Below are 24,509 nucleotides of genomic sequence, written 5' to 3' on the forward strand. Positions count from 1 at the left end.
ACTGTTGTAAAAGACCATTTGCTTTCAATATGGCACACTAGATACATTAAATAATTTAAACTCATAGTGTACATGTGTCCACTTTACTGCATGGCCAGTTCCACAAAAAAGTCTTAAGTGTAAGACTTAGTTTAAGTCCAGCGAAATTGGTCTAAAGTAAGACCTTGAGATAAGTCTGGTGCAGAAAGCAAAACTTATCAGGTCTTACGTAAGACCAGTGTTACTTTTGCGAGTCTGTTTGAAAAAAACAAAATGGCTGCACGCAAAGTGAAGAAAATACATTTTATAGAAGAAGAAAAATTGCAATTGTACTAGAAGTAATTATTAAAAAAGAAATACTATTGGGGAGGTTAGGGGTGTCATTAAAAAACTCAGACAAAAATAAATCCTGGCAAGAAATTACTGAACGGGCAAATGCCATCAACAAAGCCGTAAGTCGTGCTGTAAATTATAGTTTAAAAAATTGAAAAAATCTGCAGGCTGAGGCCAAAAACTAATATAAAAAAAGAAACCAAAAACTGGTAGCGGCTCTTTTTTAAAATTTTCCCAGTTAACTTCTTCATTTTCTTCAAGTGTTACATATTTTGAAATACCGTCTAATTAAAAATGTATTCAAATCGGTAGTATTCTTGTATTAAAAATCCTACTGTTCTATTGGAGGTCTTTCTTGTGAAAAAAAATCTCATAATCACTCAATTTCAAGATAGTATTAATCTTGTTTAGGTAAATACATGCAATAAATACATAAATTATCTTCAAATGTTTTATCGAACAGTGCAGTGAAATCGTATATACTGTACATTGTCGTGGCACCCTTAAAACTGTTAGATGAAGCTGTGCAATTACTAGGTTTGTGTAAAGCCAATCAAAAACCTCTGTTAATGCAATGATCTGTCCATCAACATGAGCTATACAGTGTTTGAAAATATTGTATTCTTAAATCAGATATGTTTTTATCATGATTTTGTGTAACAGCAACATATGTGTGTGGCTGTTATATGAGTAGACAAGTCAGGAATGAAGTTCATTAAAAAGTAAGAGTCAGATAGCTTTCACAGACATGTTTTTTACTGAAATGTTTAGTTTGTTTATATTTTGCAAAAAGCTGCGTGTGCATTTTTTTTAATGTATGTGTTGTTGACCTGAGCTGGGCAATGAAACTGCACAATTTGTTTCTTGAGGATAGGAAGCTATGCTTAGAAATATAAAAGTTAGACTTAGAAAAAACTAAACTAAAATTGGAAATAGCAAAAATGTCAGAACAGTAAACTGCAACAAATTATCAACACACAAAAATGCTAAATTGTTTCTTATTTTAATTTTTTTTTTTTTTTTTAAATAAAACTTTGAAATACAGCTGGTAAATCCAAGTTTCAAATCCAATTCCACATTAACTTTTAATAAAACATATTATATAGTAATTGTTAGTAATTTATAGAAATTATAATTTATTTTATTATTGTAGGTAAAATAAAAATACTATGTAATGTAGTTTGTTAGTGCAATTGATTTCTTTCTGACAGTTAATGGTTTCCATGGAAACATAAACTTAAGTTCTAAGTTAGCCTGGGGGTGAGGAGGCTAATTATTTAGGCTAAGACCCAGTCAATCTTAACTGTTACTGCTGCTGCATATATTTTACATGCTGAGTGAGACGTGCGTGGTGATTTTTCAGATGGCTTTTGAATAGTGTTATTGTGACTGTTCTCTGACTAAATACCACATATATTTGCCAATTTTTCTGTAATTCTTGGTGACAAAGATGAAAAAAAACATTGTTTGTTGGGAGATTGAAATGCTGTTTCATTTGTATATTGACATTTTAACCTACAGAAACACTGTTTATATAATTGTTACTAATAAGGTGTAGTAATATTAATAGATCAGGTAAGTAAGTCGGTCTATGATGTCATAGCTGTGCGGTAAGACAATTCTTACCGCACGGTCACAACACTTAATTTATCCAAGCCATTTTATAACATGCTGTAAAGTATTGCAGCCTATCAGAGTGCTGCATTTCTTTTTTTTTTCCTGACAGCACCTACAACATTAGAAAAACTTTTCCCTTTCTAAAATGAATAAATACAGCGCACTGCCATCGAGACAGAACAGCAACTAGTGACAGCCAAATAGTCCACAATAGCAATACAAGCTACAAATAAACCTACTTGAATAGAGACTTAAACTAGGGGAAGAACTAGCTCACAAATCTGTTATACTGGTTCCATTTCTAATGTAATCATTACTCACAAAATCACTATAACTAATGTAATCATTACTCTCAAAATCACTATAACTAATGTAATCATTACTCACGTCCTAAGCATGACATATAAACACAAACTTTTATTTTTTATTTTTATATTACATGTTGTGACAAAACAGTCAGGTAAAAGATAAATCAATAATAATAATAATAATAATAATAATAATAATAATAATAATACAAGTTGGCAGTTATGTGTTAATAATTAGGAAATGTATTATTCATTTTAATATAAGACACTTAAACAATTAAAATACAAATTAAAATATTATTTCATTAATATTTGACACTTAAAACTCCACTGCTGTTAGTGCCAAGTTCGGTGCTTTTACTGATTGTTTCCTGTGATATTCACGGGGTTTACCTGCAAGTTTTTTTTTTTTTTTAACTTGAGACATTTACACAAGAAAAATGTCTCATGTAAAATGCTTTTTTGGGTTTACATTCGCTCAATTTATTTTACTCGAGTAAGCCAGGCTTTTCACCCAACATCATGCAAATGAATGTGAAAGGTGGGGGTTGATATGTAAATAAATGACCAGACAGGAAAATAACATGAGCAAGCTGCAAAAAATCTTCCTTAACCCTTTACAGTCCATTTATTCAGCTCTTGTCAGGCTCGTCAGGTCCAATTTATTTTCGCACGCAGTGTTTATTTACACAAGTTGTTTAAAAAAAATTTGTTCAGAGAAAAACAGGTTTAAAAGTCATTGAATCGCAAATAGAAACTCAGTACTGTATCTCCAGCCAAGCCTCACCCCTTGTTCACTGTATTTTTTACATACCACTTTATAGACGTGCATACTGATAAATCCTCTTCTGATCACTCGTTTTATCACCAAACTCCTCAATAATTCAAACCAAGTCATTATTTTATTACTATAACATCTCAAAAAGCTCTGCAAATATCCCTGATATTCTTTGAGCCCTGGATGCAGAAGCAGCTACCTCCTCTGTTTATGATCGTGTTATTTTTGTAGTGAATGGGGCTTTGAGATACTACTTTTTTTTCGGCTTCACTGGGCTCCTATCGGTCTCACTTGGCCATTGAAAGATTTTCTCTGATTGTTCTGTAGAAAAAATGACTAGAGACCTGTGCTTTACATCAAGAGAACGAAATGAACAACATCCAGGACCCTATTGGCAGTGGTGACCAGACAGCAAAAAGAAGGGAGGATTAGATTAATTATTAGATTGATTGTTGGGGACTCCATATTGAGAAACACAGCAAGTTCAATTCGCAGTTTGGACCCACTTACTACAACAGTATGCTGCCTTCTGGAAGCCTCTGTCAAGCACATCACTGAGAACATGGACAGGCTCCTAGAACGAACAGGAGATGACCCGATAGTAGTCGTCCACATCGGTACAAACAACATTGGAAGAGACAGACCAAAACCCCTGCAAAACAAATTCAGAGAGCTAGGAAGGAAATTAAAAGACAAGACTTAAACTGTGGTATTTTCTGGTATACTGCCGGCACCTTGCAAAGGACCATATGGACAGCTGGAAATAATTAATCTAAACGCATGGCTGAAGATGTGGTGCAGATGGGAAATCTTCACCTATCTTGATGATTGAACCACATTCTACAACAAGGACTATCTGTATAGACGGGACGGACTGCACTTAAATAAAAAGGGAACCAGTTTTCTTGGAGAAAAGATCCTCAAGCAGGTTCAGAAGCATTTAAACTAGAAAGGAAGGGGGGAGAAATCAACAAAAAAACAGAAGGGAGACCGCATCAAAACAAGGACAACAACTCAGGTAAGACAACCATTAAATGTATTTATCTAAACGCTAGAAGTATCTGAGAGTGATGGGGACGAATAAAATATTTGTGGTATACACTGTATAGGAAAGACAGGCAGGACAGAAGAGGAAGAGGGGTAGCGCTACACATAAGAAAAAGTCTTGAAGCCCAATCTTGAAGCCCATATAAAATGGAAAAACCTGGTGGGGAGCACAACGGATGAAATTGAAATGGTGGAAATGACAGATGCTTGCTTCCTAACACAATTTATCAAGGCACCGACTAAAGGGGAGGCATGCCTTGATTTAGTCTTTTCAAATAACGAAGACAGAATAACTAAAACAGAGGTCAGAGAACCACTAGCAAACTCAGACCACAACATGGTCTCATTTGAAGTGTTTTTTAAAAACCCCAAAAGTAATCCTCGACTAAAGCTAAGGTTTACAATTTTCAAGAAACAGAAAGACAGAAGGTATTGAAACAGAGACAGGCGCGCAGGAGTAGATTAACAGTAAAATAGAGAAAGTAAAATAAACAGAATGTGACGTTACCAGCGATGGTAACGCACAGAGGAAAATGTAGTAAACTAGAAAAAGTGCAAAATAAAACACAATACCCCAAACTATAACTCAAAAGGTGCCGTGAAAACGGCAGGCCTTGCAGCAGCCCCGAGCAATCTCCCGCAGATGTTTTTAAACTGACGGACACTCGGTCGAGACCCGCCCACCTGCTGATTGAGGACCAGCACAGCCAATCACTTGCTGCCCTTCCCTCAATCAAGCATAGCAGGCAGCAAATCTCAATCGAGCGACCGTCTGTAAACAATAATACAATCAAACTAATCAATTCCAAAACAATACACAATAAACCCATTCCCACATATAAACCACACCAACACTAATTTACCACTGTGCAGGGCAATCGCACTGCCACAAACCCCAAAAGTAATGACTAAAGCTAAGTTTTACAATTTTAGAAAAGCAAAATATGAAGGTATGAAACAGAGACTAACAGAAGTAGATTGGAGTAAAATAGAGAAAACATCCACAGAAGAAGGATGGTTGTTCTTCAAAAATGTAGTACTAGAGGCGCAAAACAATTACATCCCTAAAAGACAAATCTAAATGTAAAACTGAATTGCCAAAATGGTTTAATAGATCAATTAAAAAAAAACATTCAGCGAAAAAAGGCACTTTACAGAGCATTAAAAAGAGTACACGGAACTGCAAACGCAAGTCAAAAAAGAAGTTTGAAAGGCCAAGAGAGAAATAGAAATGAACATTGCTAAGGGGGCTAAAACCAATTCCAAAATGTTTTTCCAATATTACAACAGCAAGAGAACATTCAAAGAGGAGGTTAAATGTCTAAGAGATACAAATGGCAAAATCATAGATGAAGAAAAAAAAAAGCAAATACATTAAATGATTACGTTTTTACAAAGGAGGATACGGACAACATGCCCCACATATCATCCAGTTCCTATCCAGTTTTAAATAACTTTAGCATAACCGAGGCAGAAGTGTTAAAGGGACTAGGAGCTCTTAAAATAAACAAATCCCCTGGGCCGAATGAGATCCTCCCAATAGTACTCAAAGAAATGAAAGAAGTAATTTATAAACCGCTGACCAAGATCATGCAACAGTCTCTTGACACAGGGGTTGTACTGACAGACTGGAAAATTGCAAACGTAATACCGATCCACAAAAAGGGAAACAAAACTGAACCAGGTAACTACAGACCAGTAAGCCTGACTTTTATTATATGCAAACTTATGGAAACTATAATAAGATCCAAAATGGAAAATTACCTATATGGTAACAATGTCCTGGGAGACAGTCAACATGGTTTTAGGAAAGGGAGATCATGTCTAACTAACCTGCTTGATTTTTTTTGAGGATGCAACATCGATAACACTATGTAACACAATTTTTGTTCCTGGGTAGTAAATGTTATTTCCTAATTGCTTATGCCTCAAAGGTACAGAAAATGGCTATTATTCCCCACAAACTTTGCTTTTGTGACCAGGACAGTGACATTTCAAAATATCACTATTTCCAATGGGAAAATGGGCAAATGTGTGTCTTTTCGTTCACATAAAGTCAGAAAAACAACATATGAATCCAAATTAACATTTATTTATACTAAAGTAATACAAAGATGACTACAAAAGATTTAGAAGTGAGTAATTTTTTGATATTTACAATTATACGTATCTGTGCTTGTTGTAATTATTATTTTCGGGACTGCAACCCCCTTGTTTTGATGCTGGCAATACCCATTGATGGGTAGAGCCAGCATTATTATTTATATTGGGTCAAGGAGACCAAAAGGAAAATTATAGAAATAACTTGAAACGTGAACTTTGTATTTGGAGCACCTGCAACACCCTTTAACGACGCACAGCAACCCACAAGTTCACAGGCCGTCACAGCAGCCAACCAATCTTTGAACTGCTCACAGTCCCGCCCAAGAACTACAGGCACTGGCAACCGAGGACACAAACCCAATTGCACTTGCGTCACCTGCTGGTCACACTCCGTCCAAAGACCTGGCTAACCCTTCCCCCAGTCCCTTTGCCCTCCCTGGGGCCAGTAGAGGGTGTGATTCTGGAGTAGCGCTGTTTCCAGGAAGCTTAGTAGGCGTTGGTTCTGCTGCCTGGTACTGCTCTGCCAGTTAGATCATCCAATCCAGGGTGGTGTGTGCCTGTTGTTGCACCCACAAGCGCAGCCCCAAAGCCAAGCACTGCAGGAACTGCTTGATTACAATCACCTACACCAGCCTGGCAGTGGTGGTTGCTCCTGGGTTCAACCATCCCCGGGTGTAATCCTGCAAGCAATGTGCGATGGCCCTCCTTGGCAAATCTATCCTCCCGGATTTTGCGGAAATAACCCTCCGGAGTCGCCCCCACGTAGCTGAGGATGGCCGCCTTCAGCATGGGGTAGTCCATTATTGCTGTGAAATCCATGGTCCTCGCGGCCGCCTGCGCCTCCCCCGTCAGCTGTGGTAGGAGGCAGCTAGCCCACTGCTCTCAAGCCCACCCGGCAGAGATTGCCATAGCCTGAAATTCCTCCAGTATGCTTCTGGCCTATCATCTGTTGTTATTTTCATTGGCTGCTGTAGCTAGGAATAGGACGATATAAAATTTGCACAGTATGATAACCGTTAAAAAAAATACTGTGCTAACCTTAATATCACAGTATACAGTGCATCATGCAAGTTATAAAATACAGGCTTAAATGAAGAAAGACTGTAAATCACTGAAATTACTGTAATTCACAAAAATAAAACCAACAAAACACAATTCCTTTCATGGAATGATTCAAACATTTGGTATTTAGTATTTTACTATGCCAAATAACTTGGTACATTTATTTTTTTATAAAGACAATCAGAATAATAATTGAAAAAATAAATAAAAACCAAGTTGTACACTCTCAGCATTATACTACAACTGTATTAACATATCAACATTAAAATTAAATAAATAAACAAATAAATACTTTGTTTAGCTCATGGCAAAAAGAATTGGAAAATGATTGGTCTTTTGCTTAAAACAGAAACATGTACCCATACAGGTTATTATTCAAGAGCAGAGATGGGTCGTTTATTTTTTCAACCGGATAAATAAAATATGTACATCAAAAAAAAAAAAAAGAATAAAAAAATAATACAAAATGTGTTATTGGATTTATATTTACGACATTGCACAAGTGAGCTTCCAATGATTATTACACATGTTGATTTCGTAAAAAAAAAAAAAAAAAAAAAAAAAAAAAAGATTTCTTCCTTACCTGAGAAAATTGAAATATTGTTACAACTAGTTTAACAAAACTATGTTGATAATAAGTAGGCTATCCTGTTGCAGTCGTGGGTCTGTGCTAGCTTTGTTTGAGACATTGGTCGTGTTCTTATAGCGCAGATTTCCGCAGTTCTGCATAGTGCTGCACAGAATCTCGGAGATGCGCTGTAGACGTCACTCAGCACCCACAGAAATGTGTGCAGATTCTGCACAGCCAAGCACATCTTTGAAATGTTACTGCAGGAGGCTGGCTGCGGCTGTGAACCAAAGGGACAAGGCAAAGATCACGAGTGACCCGGTAATCATAATGCAAATAACCACTAAAACTACCTCTGCCACCTTGTAGCGGAGGCGAACGACATTTTATCATTATACTATGAAACCATGAATAGCCTTGTCAACGCTATATTAAATAAATAAATCAGTTATTAGAAAAACAATGTAATGTACTAAATCTGTGATAAGTGATGTATAACTTTTGCAATAAAGTTAATGTTTATCTATTACTTTACACTGACTGTTGATAATCCAGACAAATGTAAATATAGCACGTTGAAAATGTGTGCTATGCTGCAAAGGTTTGAAGAAGGCTTTTCTGTAAAAGCTGCGAGTGACGTCAGAAAGGCAGCAGCCAACAGCAGCCAGAGCAGCAAACTCTGGGTAACAGAACGCAGCAATTGAAACGTGTATTCTGTGTCGTTGACCGTTTTGTTCAAAGCCATTATCAAAATACAATATCAGTTCACAAAAAGATCTTCCTCAGACACTTTGCTAAGGCTGCAAGTACCATCGCTTGATTTAGAAGAAGCGTGTTTGCAGTTGAAAAAATTAACCAGTGTATAACCGAATTACAATCCATTAGGGTGGTGAATTGCTGGGGATCCATTCTGCTCCCTGGTTTTACACTGCTGTGTTTGGGACGTTCCAGTGAATCCCTCTGCTGACACCACGAGTGGAAGGGTTGTGGGCAATTCACTGACACACATGGGAGACAGAAGGTTTCATTGCAACACTGCACTGGTGCCCAGTTTTATTATTTTCTTTTTTTTTCTTTATTTTCTCTTTAGCCCGCAGAGGGCGCTGTTGTCTGTGGCATGGCCAGGTCTCCGTCCTATGCTCACCCGTTCCCTCAACCTACGTGTACAGTTCGGGGTTCTTCCCAAGTTTTTCCCTGCTACTAAAAACTCCTTTTCTTTTTAATTAATTAGTCGTAGTCCTCTGTCTTCTCCGGCCGTGACCGTTCCGGCAGCAGAGCTTCCGCCAGCTGGCTCGTTTTGTGTTAGAAGGGCAGGCTGAGGGAACAACAGAGCATTATCTTATAGGGTCAGCAATGCCTAAGGCCCGCCTCTGAAACACTCAGAGAGATTTAAAGCCAACACACCCTCTTTCCCACCCTCCGTGTCGCTGCCATGACTGACAGACGGATCTACAAGGGTGCTGCCCTCTTCCTGCTGTACCACGCTTGCGCCAGACAGTCAGCACAGATCTCCCCAGTTACACACACCATCCTATCTTTTCAGTCCAAAATGCTTTGTAATTCATGCATTATACCTGTAGTTGAAATTGTTGAGCAAAATGTGTATGTTAAAAAATTTGAAAATATTTCGACAACTTTTCAAAATACATTGTTGTAAACTATTTTCTTTCATGTTCTGTTAAATTCAAAAACTATGACTGCTAAGTAAAAGGTATGAGGTTTTTTATTTATTCATTTATTTTACTTTTTCAGATAGGCCTATTTTATTTCTAATAACTATGTCTATGGCTTCAAGAGTGGGAAGATGTCACATAAATGATGATAACATTTAGCATGATTATAGGATGTTGTGGCAAATGGCCCACCCCTTGGTATTTATTTATGTTTGTTTTCATTTGTTGTTGTTGTTGTTATTATATAAATGTTGTGTTTATGTGTGGACGGATGAAAGCCGTTATTTATTATTTGAGGTGACGGTGAAAAGCTGTGAGTTTGTGTTTTGTTTATTTAAAAAAACCTTGTGCAGAAGGTGATCATCTACCGTTAATTAATTGATTAATTGCTGCTATTGTTGCATATTGTTGCATTAATTGATTAATTGTTGCTGGTGTATTAATCAGCATGATACTGGTTAGTGTTGCGGTTTGTTTGTTTGGCCAACGTGCCCTTTTGTTTTGTGCCTTTTCGTTTCTTTTATTTCTTTTAAATCTTTTATTTTTCATTCAATTAAAATACAAGAACAGCAGCACTGTTTGCCCATACCACCCTTCTTTGTTTTGTATTGTTTCTTCCTGGTCCATGACGTCACTGCAGCTACGCATTGCAACCACTCTGCTACAGATGGTTATAAGTGATTATGTTTATTGTTGTGTATATGTGATTATAATTCATTACTTTGTTTTCTTGAAAAACACATGAAAGGTTTCTGTTCTACAAAGGTCTATAAGATTCTGGCCCTGAACATCAAAAGTGTCTCCATCTGTTTAACCCAAAAAAGGAAAAACTTTTCTGCTGTTTTCCAACAGGTGGAGTAGGTGCAATTCACATAAAGATGGTGGAATAACTATTCAGTACTTGAAATGTAGAAAGTCGGAGAAAAACAAAACAGACCTGTGTTTCAGGAGATAAGGAAATCAAGAGAAGATACATTTAATGGAACATAATAATAAAGCAAGTACAATAGGTCAAAGAGAAAAAAGTTAAGTTAGAGAGCTCATTTAACGTAGCCTAATTTTTAAAAATATATACTGTATTAAATAATTATAGTTTCCGTTATGGAGGATATTTTATGACAAAATGAAAATAAATAAATAAGTAAATACGTGTTTATTTATTCATTTATGTATTTATTTTTCATTTTGGCATAGCAGCTACATTATCCCTTTATCCTCTAAAATTGCAGCAATATCTAGCAGCACATTGGGCTCCATCACCATAGCTGTCAAAGTCACTGCACCCACATTTTAGACCAGCCTGTTTGAAATAGGTTCCCATCTCCATTAGGACTGTGAAACAGGCGGAACTACTTTAGAAGGAAAATATTCAATCCGACCACATCAACCCTTTTGATTTTTACATGGGAGGTATGTTAATTAGATACCCACTTCATTTCATAACATTCCTCATACTGTTGGAACTGGGGTTTTCCAACTATTCTCATCCTTCCTAGTAATTTTTGATTTTTGCTTAGAAAATGAAAAACAGTTGGAAACCTTTTAACTTTTTGTCAACCTTTCAATTTTGTCGGGTTTTAACGGGGGGGTGCCGGGGGGGGGGGGACCCCCGACTATTAAGAACTAAGCTTTGATATTCAGGGTCTCTGAGTCTGTTGCTGTACATTGCATTACATTAATAAATGGTAGGAATAAAAAAAAAAAAGAAATCATTAAAAATGCAATGTAGTCTAGAATGACTCCTGTGTAGTGTGTCATCATGCATCATGCCCGAACACAACTTTAAAAGAAAGAAAGAATAGAACCAGTTGAATTTTTACTCCAGGTCTGGCTTAATTTCACACCCTGGAGGAAGATTGTTGTTATCGTTACCTGTGGTTGTGGCAGTGTGCCTGCCATGTGCATTTTTATATTTTTATGTTGTGTGTAGTGTGTTAATGTTGGTGTATAGTCATTGGCACACAGGATATAAATGGGTCTGTGTAACACAAGTGATTTAACATGTATATTTGTATTTAGGCACGAGAATTGCACATCACTTTACGTGCAGGTAAAATCTAATAATATGTGAGCACAGGAAATTGCACTAGATTAATTCACGTGCAGTTGTGCTGCAACTCAAATTGAATGATTGATTAGAAATCGAGTCTCGGTACAGCTGCATAAAAGCAGCATGTTTTCATTCACTCGAGGTTGGGAGCTTGTGAGTGGACAACAGGTTTGGAGACGGGTGTAGTGTTTCCCTCTGCAGTGCTACTTGGTGGTAGGCATGTGGGTCGGCCTGGTTTAGATGGACCCAATAATTTTTTGCTCTCCGTTTAATTTTAAGGAACAACGGGAACCAGCCCAGTTCAACGCTGCACATATCTGTGTATTGTAGAATATTTTTTGAAATTTCCACGTGTAGTGGTTTAATTTGGGCTTTTATCCAATTTTTTGTAATCTGGGTTTATGAGTGGTCCCCTCAATTCACTGCCACAGAGAAGAATAGGTTCAATATTACTTTTTTTACTGGTGGTTTAATTTTGTAAAGTCGATTCTTTATGGCATAGAAAGCCCTTCATGCCTTGACTTTTAATGCTTTTATAGCCAGGTTAAAACTCCTTGATTAAAACTCTGTCAGATGCAGATATGTATAGCTGGTGCTGTGCTCCAGTGTAGTATTGTAGTACTAGCTTTTTTCTGGAAACCATAACTCTGGTCTTGTCCAGGTTTACTGCCAGTACCCAGTTCTGACAGTACTGCACTGCTCTGGCAGTGACAGGCTCTGTGAAGACCCTGCTCTGTGGGTGACAGCAGGACCAGGTCATCTGCATAGAATTTGATTTATTTGTTGTGTAGAGTGAGAGCAGGGACTGCAGACTGTTCCAGCACTGTAGCCAGCTCATTGATGTAGATGTTGAACAGTGTTGGGCTCAGATTGCAGCCCTGTCTCATTCCACGACCTGTGTAAAGAATTCTGTTTTTTTGTCACCAATGTTCATATTTCACTTATTTTCTGAATACATTGGCATTAATTATACCTCAGAACACCTTCCCCAGATTACTGCTCACACAGATACCTCAGTAGTTCCCTTTCAAGTAGGGAATATTAACCATTACAAAATGGGTGAGTATACAAAAGCTGTGGCAAGGACATGGCATACAATCCAATTTACAAGCTAGTAACTGCTTGTGTGACAGTAATGTTCCAACATAACATCTAATTTTGTGACATGAGGGTGTACTGGGAAGCCACCCTTAGTACTTTTGTGCCAAAACCAGGATTCTGCTGGTCCACCACATTCAGATGATAGAACCTTGCAAAAGAATAGGAGGAAGCCCGCACTGCTATACTGCTTATGTCCTGGATAGATGCATCATGGAACAACACCCATGAAGTCGCCTGACCTCTGGTGGAATGGCCGGTGAGCTTCTCAGGCGGGGGCAGATTAGCTAGTTCAAATGCAATCTGTACTGTGCCTATTAACCAATGGACAGATGCTGCTTAGACAGAGCCTGTTCCTGGGACCCATAGCAAACAAACAGCTGCTCTGACTGCCTCCAGCTTTTAGTCCTCTCCACATAGTATGCTAACATCCTCACTAGGGAAAAGCATATGGAGTTGGCGCTCCTTGTCAGATTGGAAAGGAGGGGGATGAAAAGCCTTCAATTCAACAGATTGATTAATGTGAAAAACCAAGGTGGTCTTCGGCAGAAAAGCTGGGTTAGTAGGAAGGGTGACCTTCGTTCTGGCCGCTACGAAAATTAGACAAGCTTTCAATGTTGAAAAAGCTTGCAATTCACTCACCCGCTTAGCAGAAGTGATGGCAAACAAGAAGGCTCTCTTGAAAGACAGGAATTTGAGCTCAGAATTTAAACACTACATTTAACCTCCAGCGAGGAACTATATCCTTCAATAGTGACCTAAGCCACCTGGTGCCTTTCAAAAATTGCCCTGCCAGGAAATGAGCTCCTGGGTAGAATGAATCAATTTTTAGACGGCACACCGAAATGGCTGCCAAATAGACCTTTAGAGTAGAGGGGGATTTCTCCTCATCAAAAAGGTCAAGTAAAAATGTCAGTGTAACTGCCATAGGGCACGTTGTGGGTTCAAACCCACAAGAAAATCACCACGACTGGAACACCCCCTCACTTCTATCCATATTGGGAAAGGGTAGAGGTTGCCCTGGCGTTTTGCAGGGTGTCAATTGCCATGTTCAACAACCCCAGGCTGCTCAAATGTAGCCGTTCAGGGGCCAAACCCAGAGCTGCAGGCTCGATGGGCTGGGGTGCCTCTGAGTGCCCTACGCCTGACTGAGCAGGTCATGTCACATCGGCAGTTCCCATGGCTGGCCGTTCAGCATCTGCGTCAGGGAGGAGAACCAGACTCTCCTGGGCCAGTAAGGGGCTATTAGAGCACCCTGGCATGTTCTTGTCTGATTTTCTCCAGACACAACAGGAACAGCGCATGCAGTGGAAACGTGTACAACAGACATGCTGACCACAGGTGTGCCAGTGTGTCTATCCTCTTCTCCCTTTATGGAGAACCACAGGGGGCAGTGTGTCGACTCTTGAGAGGAAAATAGGTCTACTTCTGCCCTTTCGAATCTCTCCAAAATGAGGCTCACAACCTCGGGATGGAGTTTCCACTCTGCGCTGCTGGGGATCCCCCTCGAGAGGCGGTCCATGGCACAGTTGATCACCCCCAGCAGGTGAACTGCCCGGAGTGAGAGGAGGTTTGCTTGTGCCCACAGCAGAAGTTTGTGGGAAACATGTTCATGTTGTACGTGCGGACGAGCACATGTCTCCCCCGAAGCTGCTCCAAAAATTCCTGCAAGAACAGATACACTGCCTACAGTTCTAAAATACTGATGTTGTGTCCCTTCCGTGGGCGCTGCCACACCTCTTGCCACATCATTTACTTTTGCAATGACTGCTCGGAAACAGAAAGAGCTTCTGCCTCCTTCTACTCAGCAGCCCTGAAGAGACTGACTGTCTCCCTTTTAAACCCTGCACCTGGCTCTAATTTACAATATGAACCAGGTGAAGGTGATAATTAACAAAAAAGAAAACAATCAAATTAAATAAATAGGTATTTGCACATATTTTTCATCATCGGAGAGGAATTTAACCATCTCCCTGCTCACACATCCTCCCCAATGTCTTTTTAAGACACTTGTCATTTAACGGCCATCTCCCTCCACCCTTAAAAGACCATCCACCCTCAAGTCCCATCTCTTTGATTTTCTACCTCTTCCACAGTTGGTCAGTCCCTTCGGTGTTTCCCGGGAGGGACCTCGATCCAGCGAAGAGGGACCCAGACGGCTTGTCCAGGGCAACTGCAATGCAGATCGGCAGGCAGAGGTGGCAGGCAGAGGTGTGTGGCTACGGACCGGTGCAACAACGTTTTGGAGACCAGGGGGAACGGAGCAGTGGGTTGCAGGGTGAACGCCAGTGACGTCTGCCTCTTGCGCAGTGACGTTTTCCTCCTGCATAGAGACGTCTGGGTTTCCAGGGGGAGTGGAGCAAGGGACCATGCAAGGAGCTGGGCCTGACAGTCCTGCGATCTGGGAGCTAGGTCCAGTGGAGGAAGGTCTAGGCATTCCAGACAAGTGTACATGATGTTGGGACGGTGGACCCCCCTCGGCAGCGCTGGACTGGCTTGCAGGGCTGGTGGTTGAGACACCTTCTCCCCCTTGACTGCAGCCGGTGGCTCGGGGGTCGGCAATGGCTCCTCCTCCTCTTGCTCCTGAGACAGCGGGGCTTCTCTCTCTGGGGCTGCAGACAGCGGTGCCTCTCTTGCCTGCTCCTTTGGAGCAGCAGTTCTAACTCGGTCAGCTCCGAATCTGTTAGCCCAGTAACTCAGTAGCAGTGTTCCTGTTGACCTGCTCAATCAAAACTTTTAAATCTGTGTCCATTTCTGGGTCTCTAGGGGCGCATACATACCCTGCCACCATATGTAAACCAGGCTTACTCTCTTTGCCCCTTTAAAATTAGACCCAAGACAAAGGAACTTGAATTTTTGTGTTTACACACTATTTTTAATAATAAAACAAAACAAACAACCAAAAACCTAGCTCTTTATGAGCACTCACTACATACTTGCAGGTCCCTGACTAACACACAGAACACCTAAGCTGTTTTCCTGTCATCAACACAAAACACAGTTTTAACACAGCACTTACTTTTGCAACGACTGCTCGGAAACAGAGCACACCTTCTGCCTCCTTCTACTTAGCAGCCCTGAAGTGACTGTCTGTCTCTTTTTTAAACTTTGCACCTAGCTCTAATTTACAATAAGAACCAGGTGCAGCAGGGAGAAATTTAACCCTCTGTCTGCTCACAATACTTATTGTTAGCACTCTTAGCTTCCTTCTATGTGCTATATATATACAGCGTCTATAGAAAGGCTACACCCCCTTGAACTTTTTTCACATTTTATTGTGTTAGTGCCTCAGAGTTTCATGCATTTAAAACTTTTTCCACTTCTCTACACAACATTCTCCACACTCTTAAGGGGAAAACGTTTTTATTGCAAAAAAATTATATATTAAAAATACAAAACTGAAAGGTCATAAATGTATAAGTCTCCACCCCCTCCCCCCCTGAGCTAATACTTGGTGGAAGCACCTTTGGCAGCAATTACAGCTGTGCATCTGTTGGGATAGGTCTCTACCAACTTTGCACACCTAGATTTGGCAATATTTGACCATTCTTTACAAAACTGTTCAAGCTCTGTCAAGTTCCTTGGGGAGTGTTGATGGACAGCAATCTTTAAGTCATGCCACAGATTTTCAATTGGATTTAGGTCAGGGCTCTGACTGGGCCACTCAAGGACATTTACCTTTTTGTTCCTTAGCCACTCCAATGTACCTTTGGCTGTGTGCTTTGGTTTGTTGTCATGCTGAAAGGTGAACTTCTGTCCCAGTTTCAGCTTTCTTGCAGAGGGCAGCAGGTTTTCCTCAATGACTTCTCGGTATTTTGCTCCATTCATTTTCCCTTCTATCCTGACAAGTGACCCAGTCCCTGTCACTAAGAAACATTCCCATAACATGATGCTGCCACCACCATGCATCACAGTAGGGATGGTGTTCTTTGGGTGATGCGCTGTGTTGGGTTTGCGTCAAACAAAACGCTTTGCATTTAGGCTAAAAAGTTCCATTTTAGTTTCATCAGATCACAAAACATTTTGCCACATGGCTAAAAAATCTCCTGAGTGTTTTTTTTTGCATACTTCAAACAGGATTCAAGGTGAGATTTCTTGAGTAATGGCTTCCTTCCTGCCACCCAGTCTTGGCCATAAAATCCTGTAGCTCTTGCAAACTTGCTATTGGCCTCTTGGTAGCCTCTTTGATCAGTTTCCTTCTTGCTCGGTCATCCAATTTGGTGGGACGGCTTGATCTAAGCAGGGTCTTGGTGGTACCATACACCTTCCACTTTTGCTTTTATTTTAAATTAATCAAAATGACTGCAGCCCTTAAACAAGGGCGGCCTTTTTTACAAACACTGCAATATTTTATTACATGATTTAAGGCATTTTAGAAGCTATGTTGTGGGAGGCTACGATCTGCAGCACTACACACTTGGGTGTTTTTGGGGCTTGAATACAGTACAGTTAACAAGAGTCTATTAGGTGGGAGTTGATAGATCAGTGAAGTACTGTACTGGTGAATCAGGAGTGTGTATTGGTTGCTATGGGGACGGACAAGAAGAGGAGAGAGAATGGTAGTTTAGTGTTGTGCAGTTGTTTTTCTTAATGAAAAATATTCTCCGAATATCGGTTTGATTTCTTTTAAAACTCAAATATATCTTACTCGGTTATTATTCTTTTTTTCTCACTGTAATTTACCTGCTTGTTTGTAATTTCTCTGTAAGAGAAACCAAAACAAAATTTTCTCATAGATAGTCATCACCTCTTGCCAGATAGGCAGTGATGTCAAGCCAGATGCCGGACCCAAAACAAAGACACCAGTACTGCAGTTCGAAAGACGCTTGCAGTGTCGTTTTTATTAAAGAACAAAAATAAATAAAACATTTTAACAAAAAATAAATGCTCACAGAGCAAAATAAAAGATTTAAACAAAAACACTAACTCAGCATAATAATACGATCAGGCGGCAAAATGGCCTTCACTGATCTACTACGTTTCGTTTTTTAAATTTATTTTCTCTCGCTCTCCTCTGTTCCTCCTCTGAACTCCCACACTAAGTGCAGAGAGCTGCAGGTTTAAATGCAGGTGACCATCTCCTGATTAGCAACAAATTAATCACCTAATTAATTTTGAGCTTTGGATACACTGATTTCTTCCACTCCAGGTCCGTGTCTTGCAAGACCCCAGGCAGTGGTGCTCCTCATGCCCGTAGAGCATGCAATAGTTGCAACACTCCTTTTCCTCCCATGCCTTCCTTCTTCTCTCCTCACCTCTGTTTTGGTCTTCTGGGACATTTCTTCCTCCTGCCATATGGGGAAGGTGCCAGGGGATACATGCCAGGGAAGGCCATATGTGCCATGCAGGACACCATGTGTGACAGGACGACCGTGAGTGGTGATGTCAGGCCAGAATGCAGGAAGCAAAACAAAGGCAAGTACTGCAGTTTAGAAGACGCTGTGGTGCCGTTTATTTAAATATAGAAATAAAATTAAATATTTAAACAAAACACTGCTCACAAAATAATATGATCAGGCTGCGCAATAGCCTTCACTGATCTACTATGTTTCGTTTTTTTTATTTTCTCTCTCCTCTCGCTCTCCTCTGTTCCTCCTCAGAACTCCCACACAGAGTGCAGAGAGCTGCAGGTTTAAATGCAGGTGACCATCTCCCGCTTAGCAACAAATGAATCACCTAATTAATTCGCGAGATGGTTTTTAATTATTCCTGGCAGATGACAAGTTGCCGACCTTGCCTCTGCCAGAACACACCCAAACAAAACAATAACAAAACAACTCGGCTACGCTGTCATAAATACAATAACAAAACACACGGTGTTCACCGACTTTTATATATAAATAATAAACACAAATAAATAAATCATAATACAAACACAAAATAAACTGCACAGGGGCGGCGGGGGAGACCCTGTTCTAAAAATAAATAAACACATTTAAATAGCAGGGCTTTCCTCCCGCTCTGCTGCAGATATCATCATCGTAACAAAGTTTTTGGTTTTTATATATATATATATATATATATATATATATATATATATATATATATATATATATATATATATATATATATATAATTGTACAGGACTGAGTAAAATTCCAATTGAATAAAAAAACAAACAACTAAACCCCCTACAAGAAGATAACTTTGGCAGCTTTCGGATAGCGCTTAGAGTGACCGGCAAAGCCCTAAGCTTCTCTGAGTTTAAGTTTTCACCATCCAAGCTGAGGACGAAGTAAACAGACAGCCCTTGTTTTATCCCCTGCACTGAACTCTGCTGGGGGGAAAAAAGGGGACGTAAGGACTGTTGTGCTGTAAGTAGTTCATCTTGGGTTGTCTGCCAGGACTGTACCATAAAATAAAATGTGCTTTCCGAGGTATGTGTACATCAGTTTGTATTACACAGTTGATTGAGGCTGCAGTCTCTTTGGGGACATCACATGTACATAGCCAGAGTTGCGTGTTTCTTTCTTTATTTTTTGAGCAGGGTTGAAAAAAAATACCTTTACGTTTCTTTATTGACAAAAATACCTTACATTTCTTTATAGAGAGCAGGGTTTATTCGAGGGCGGCATCTATTAAAAAGCTGATATGAGTGAGGCGTTAATTCGAGGGAGGCGTTTATTCAAAGTAATACGGTATACTTATATATAAGTGTAAGCACTGTTTTTTAGCTGATTTTAAAGTACAATGTGGCTACTTTTTGGCTGGTTATTTCCAAAATTTGGCATGGCGTTGCAAAACAAATCTGGCAGCGCTAATGGCTGTGTGTTTGGTTGCTAGAATACATAATGCTAAATGTTTTGGCATGTCTATCTGAGTGAGAGAGAGCAAAATAAAGCTGTGCTGATTTTTCAGTGAACTATGCTGTGGCACAGCTGAAGCAGTCATTTTTATTGGATTTTGTTAGATTTGTAAATAATAATATAATTTGAAAAGTAAGTTTGTGCTAGATCTGGTCACATGACTTTAAAAAGAGGCCGAAAAGCCATTCATTGACACTTGGACAGTGTTTGGTCAGCTTTTGTTTTATTAGCTGTTTTCCACTGCATTTTGTTTTGTATTTATTATTTTCATGTACACTGTCTTTCATGTACACTATGCCCTCCCACACTAGAACTACCATTGCTGTTACCCTAGTGGTGGCCACCTAACACGGCTTGAAATAAATCCTGGATGCCTGGCATTTCAGATACAACCTCTGTGTCTCTCCCATCTGTCAGCGGATACCCACCGTAACAAACACCCCTGTTACATGTGCGTACAAGAACATTTTACATGTTCAGGGGATCAACTCTGTAGTTTCTACAACACAAGCTGGTGTGTCACAGAGCATTTATACAGCTCCCATCGAGCTCTCCACATCCAGAGGCTCATACCATCTACTTCTATGACATCCAAATTCCTGGACACAGACTTGGACACTAAAAAAAAAAATGGGTCGCATGGGGAAAAGGTTGAGAACCACTGATCTAGGCTTTGTTAACATTTTCACAGTACTAACACCTGGCTGGTTAACCAGTTAAAGGCTATATCTTGGTAACTGATTCTAAGAATGTATTGAATCTATCCCAACAGACTCACAGCTGTAATTGCTGCCAAAGGTGCTTCCACCAAGTACTAACTCAGGGGTGGTGGAGACTTATCCAATTATGATCTTTCAGTTTTGTATTTAATATATAATTTTTTTCTCAATACAAACATTTTCCCCTTGACAGCGTGGAGTATGGTGTGTAGATAAGTGGAAAAAATCCTCATTTGAATGCATCAAACTCTGAGACACTGACACAACAAAATGTGAAAAAAGTTCAAGGGGGTTTATATATATGTGTGTGTGTGTGTGTGTGTGTGTGTGTGTGTGTGTGTATATATTACACACACACACACACACACCTACGTACGTACATACATACACACACATATACTGATACGCAGACACACACGTCTTTGGTCAAATGCACTTTAATAGTAAGCAGCAAAAATGTATGTTATTAGTAATTTAAACAACATGGAATCGTCCTTTTGACTGTGTTACAATAAGCTAATAGTGAGATTTCTTTCGTACTTATTAAATATTATGTGTTTCATTCTTTTTGAAAATGTATATCTCTCGGAGTGAAGAATTTCACTGCTTGAAACAGGGAAACTATCTATACAAGTTAAGCGTCTGATTGCCATTTCAAAACTGACTGAGAGCTTTCAAAACCGTCTGATAGCTTTAATTTAATTCCCCTTCTTCCAAAACTGATATCCTGGTGATTCATGCTGGAGGCAATGATTTAGGTAAATTGAAAAGTGTGCATTAGTTAGAAAAATGAAAAAAGGTTTAACAAATTAGCATGAGCTATTTCCAAAACAAAAAATTTTCTTGTGCATCACCCAGCGACGTCTTTGTAAAGATGTAAAGGCGGGGGGGTGTTGGGGGATTCAATTTGGCACCCCAAAATTACATATGATCGGGTTGGGCATTTTATGTAGGGTGGTGTCCATATGAATGACACTGATAAAACCTCCAGCATGGAATTAAACCACACTTTCTATAAACATATCCTTCCCTTCCCATACTATGACAAAGACGGCTATAGTAGGGACGTCAGACCAGAAGAAACACACAGTACTGCGAGATGGAATGTTAAATGAATGCGCTGCTGCACGGTTTATTATTATGAAATAAAACAGAACAAAAACAGGACATGACACTGGCAGCCAAAACATATAGACAAACAAAAACGAACTACACAGACAAACATTGTGAGCTGAATTTATGATTTACTTTACGTTATTTTTTATTATTACCTCCGTCTCCAATCCCGTTATCCACTCACCGAACACACAACCCCGAGTGTCTGAAAACATGCAGCTTTTTTGCAGCTGTACTGAGACTTGATTGCTAATCGATCATTCAATTGGATTCGCGGTACAACTGCACGTGAATTAATAAAGTGCAATTCCCCGTGCTCATATAGTATTACTTTTTACTTGCATGTGAAGTGCTGTGCAATCCTTGTGCCTAAATACAAATATACATTTTAAACACTTGTGTTACACAAACCCGTTTATATCCTGTGTACCAATGACTATACACCAACATTAAACACACAACATAAAACATAAAATACACAAAGGGGCGGTTCCTTTGCCACAATACCCACCCTTACACTTTTGTTTTATTGTATATATTGTTTTGCATTGTATATTTTGAATTGTGTATATGTATTGTGTGTATATGTATTTTAAAATATCTTTGTTATTGAGAAATGTATATAGACATATGTATTACTGTATGGTATGCAATGAATGCTGTATGATATATTTATATTATATTAATGATATCTTTATATTTGATTCATGAGATCTGTTGTTAAACATAATAATTAAAACAAATCAGATGTTAAGAACAAGTTCTCACATGGAGCGTCACATAGTAATCTTCAAGTAAGAACTATAACCTGTTTAACCTACACACCTTTATTGGACTTCTGGTGTTTAAATGTTAAGGTTACTCAGTGTAACCTTGCAGCATATGCACTGTATGAGGACCATCGGTGTTTGGGATAGAATGCTAAAGGCAGTTTTATCTTCTTTTTCAGTACCCGACGGTGCTGAAAATCATTCACTTCTGGCGTCTTTGATATTGCATCCCATTCGGTAATAGTTACATTTCATACTTGAAAGGGAACGTTTCAGGTTCCCTGAAATATAAATGTAACCATCACCCTTCAAGGTCTCTGCGTTGGCGCTGATCCCTATGCAAAAGGAGCACCTTTGATATAAGTGCTCAGGTAATACGGGCTGTAAGAGATATATCCCGTTCGATAATGGTTACGTTTGTAGTTCAGGGTTATGACAATAGCTTAATGTTTTTTTGGTTCCTGAGTTTTTGTTCCTGTTTTTTTTTTTTTTTTTTGTATTTGTAAATAGAATTGCACATCCATACATTAAACTGCAGCTTTCTGCCTTTGAGTCGCCTTCCTGGAGGAAACCAGCCTTATCTGCGACGCTATCCTTTCACACTGGTGTCAGGGTGGGATAGCGCCCGTTGAGACAGAAAGGCCTCTAATGTGCTACACTTGTGCAGAGTGTGGGCACCAGGGAGAAAAGTGCCCATATAAAGACTCTCACTTTATGGAGTCTGACAAGAAGGTGGGTCTCCTGAGAAATGGCTTTGCCTGATTGCCCAAAAGCCAAAAGGACCCGTATGTGTCCCCAGATTAAATGCCTTTCACAGCTACCTGGAGGACCAAGATTGATGCCTTGTATGTGGGGAGTTCAGGCACATGGTGGTATGCTGCCCCCTCCAAGATCAAGGAGCTGACCTGAGGGCCTGTCCGATAATGAAAGAAGGGGAGGAGCTGCTGTTCCTGGCGGCAAGCAAAGGAGCTGCCTGCCCGAGTCCAGAGAATGACGAGCTGCCTGCCCAAGTCCAGAGAATGACGATCTGCCTGGCCGAGTGCCAGAGAATGACGAGCTGCCTGGCCGAGTGCCAGAGACAGAGGAGCTGCCTGCCCGAGTCCAGAGAACGATGATCTGCCTGCACGAGTCCAGAGAATGACGATCTGCCTGCACGAGTCCAGAGAATGACGATCTGCCTGCACGAGTACCAGAGAGAGGAGCTGCCTGCCCGAGTCCAGAGAACGACGATCTGCCTGGCCGAGTGCCAGAGAACGACGAGCTGCCTGGCCGAGTGCCAGAGAATGACGAGCTGCCTGGCCGAGTGCCAGAGAATGACGAGCTGCCTGGCCGAGTGCCAGAGAATGACGAGCTGCCTGCCCGAGTGCCAGAGAATGACGAGCTGCCTGCCCGAGTGCCAAAGAACGACGACCTGCCTGCCTGAGTGCCAGAGAGAGAGAAGCTACCTGCCAAGTGCCAGAAAGGGAAGAGCTACCATCCCAAGTGCCAGAGGTAGGAGCTGCCGTCCTGAGTGCCAAAGAGGGAGGAGTCACTGCTGTCTCCAGAACCGGAGGGGGAGGAGCCACTGCCCTGACAGCCGGAGGAGGAGGAACCACTGTCTAAAGCAAATCCAGGCACAAGTCTAACTGTGAACCTGCAAAAGTGTGCCCTGGCCCAGGCTGAAACTAAATTACCTGGGTTATGTCCTAGAAAACTGAGTTATTCGCCTTGCAGGTGGAAAAAGTAGAAGCCACCCGGTCATGTTCACCACCTACAACAAAAAAGGTGGCGAGTAAATACAACAGGATCAAACGGACTGAGCTGTATGACAAAGCCTTCAATAATTTAAAGGAGGCACGTTACTAGGATGTTGTTTTACAAAGTTCTGACTTATGAAAATCTTTGACAAGGAGAACCAGGGGAGCAAAGACCTGTTGCCTTTATTAGCAGGAAACTGTTTCCCAGAGAAACCAGATATTCAACTGTGGAGAAAGATTGCAAAATAAGACCATACGTCCTTTCTTGTATTCCGGAGTACAAGCAACTGTAGGTAAAGGATAATCTGACATTGTCAATACCCACCCTTCACTAATTAAAAAACATTACTGCCGCAAAGCTATCGGTACTGTATAATGCAGTTTTAAAATCATGATGATCAATGATTGAGTCAGATTGAACAGGAAAGCTCACCCGGGGCTGTGCTAATCGGGAGCCTACGGCCTGTTCAAAAAGCGGCTCTGCTACACACATTGGATGCTTCTAGGCAATTGATCCACAGACGGGCACTATGCAGAGACTGCCTTGTTTACACTGAAGAGGAGAGGGTCCGTTCCAGAGGAAAATGACTACTACAGAACCATTCAACTCTCATGAGTCTCTTTCTTTCCAGCTGTGACCGTTAGAAAGAGATGGGCAAATGTCGTGACTCTGGGAGCACCAGAGCTAGGTATAGTTAGGGTTACTTAGGGTAGTTAGTTCCTCTTTTAGTGAGAATAATGCTCTG

This window comes from Polyodon spathula, chromosome 6 (genome assembly GCF_017654505.1).
Source record: "Polyodon spathula isolate WHYD16114869_AA chromosome 6, ASM1765450v1, whole genome shotgun sequence".
NCBI lineage: Eukaryota > Metazoa > Chordata > Actinopteri > Acipenseriformes > Polyodontidae > Polyodon > Polyodon spathula.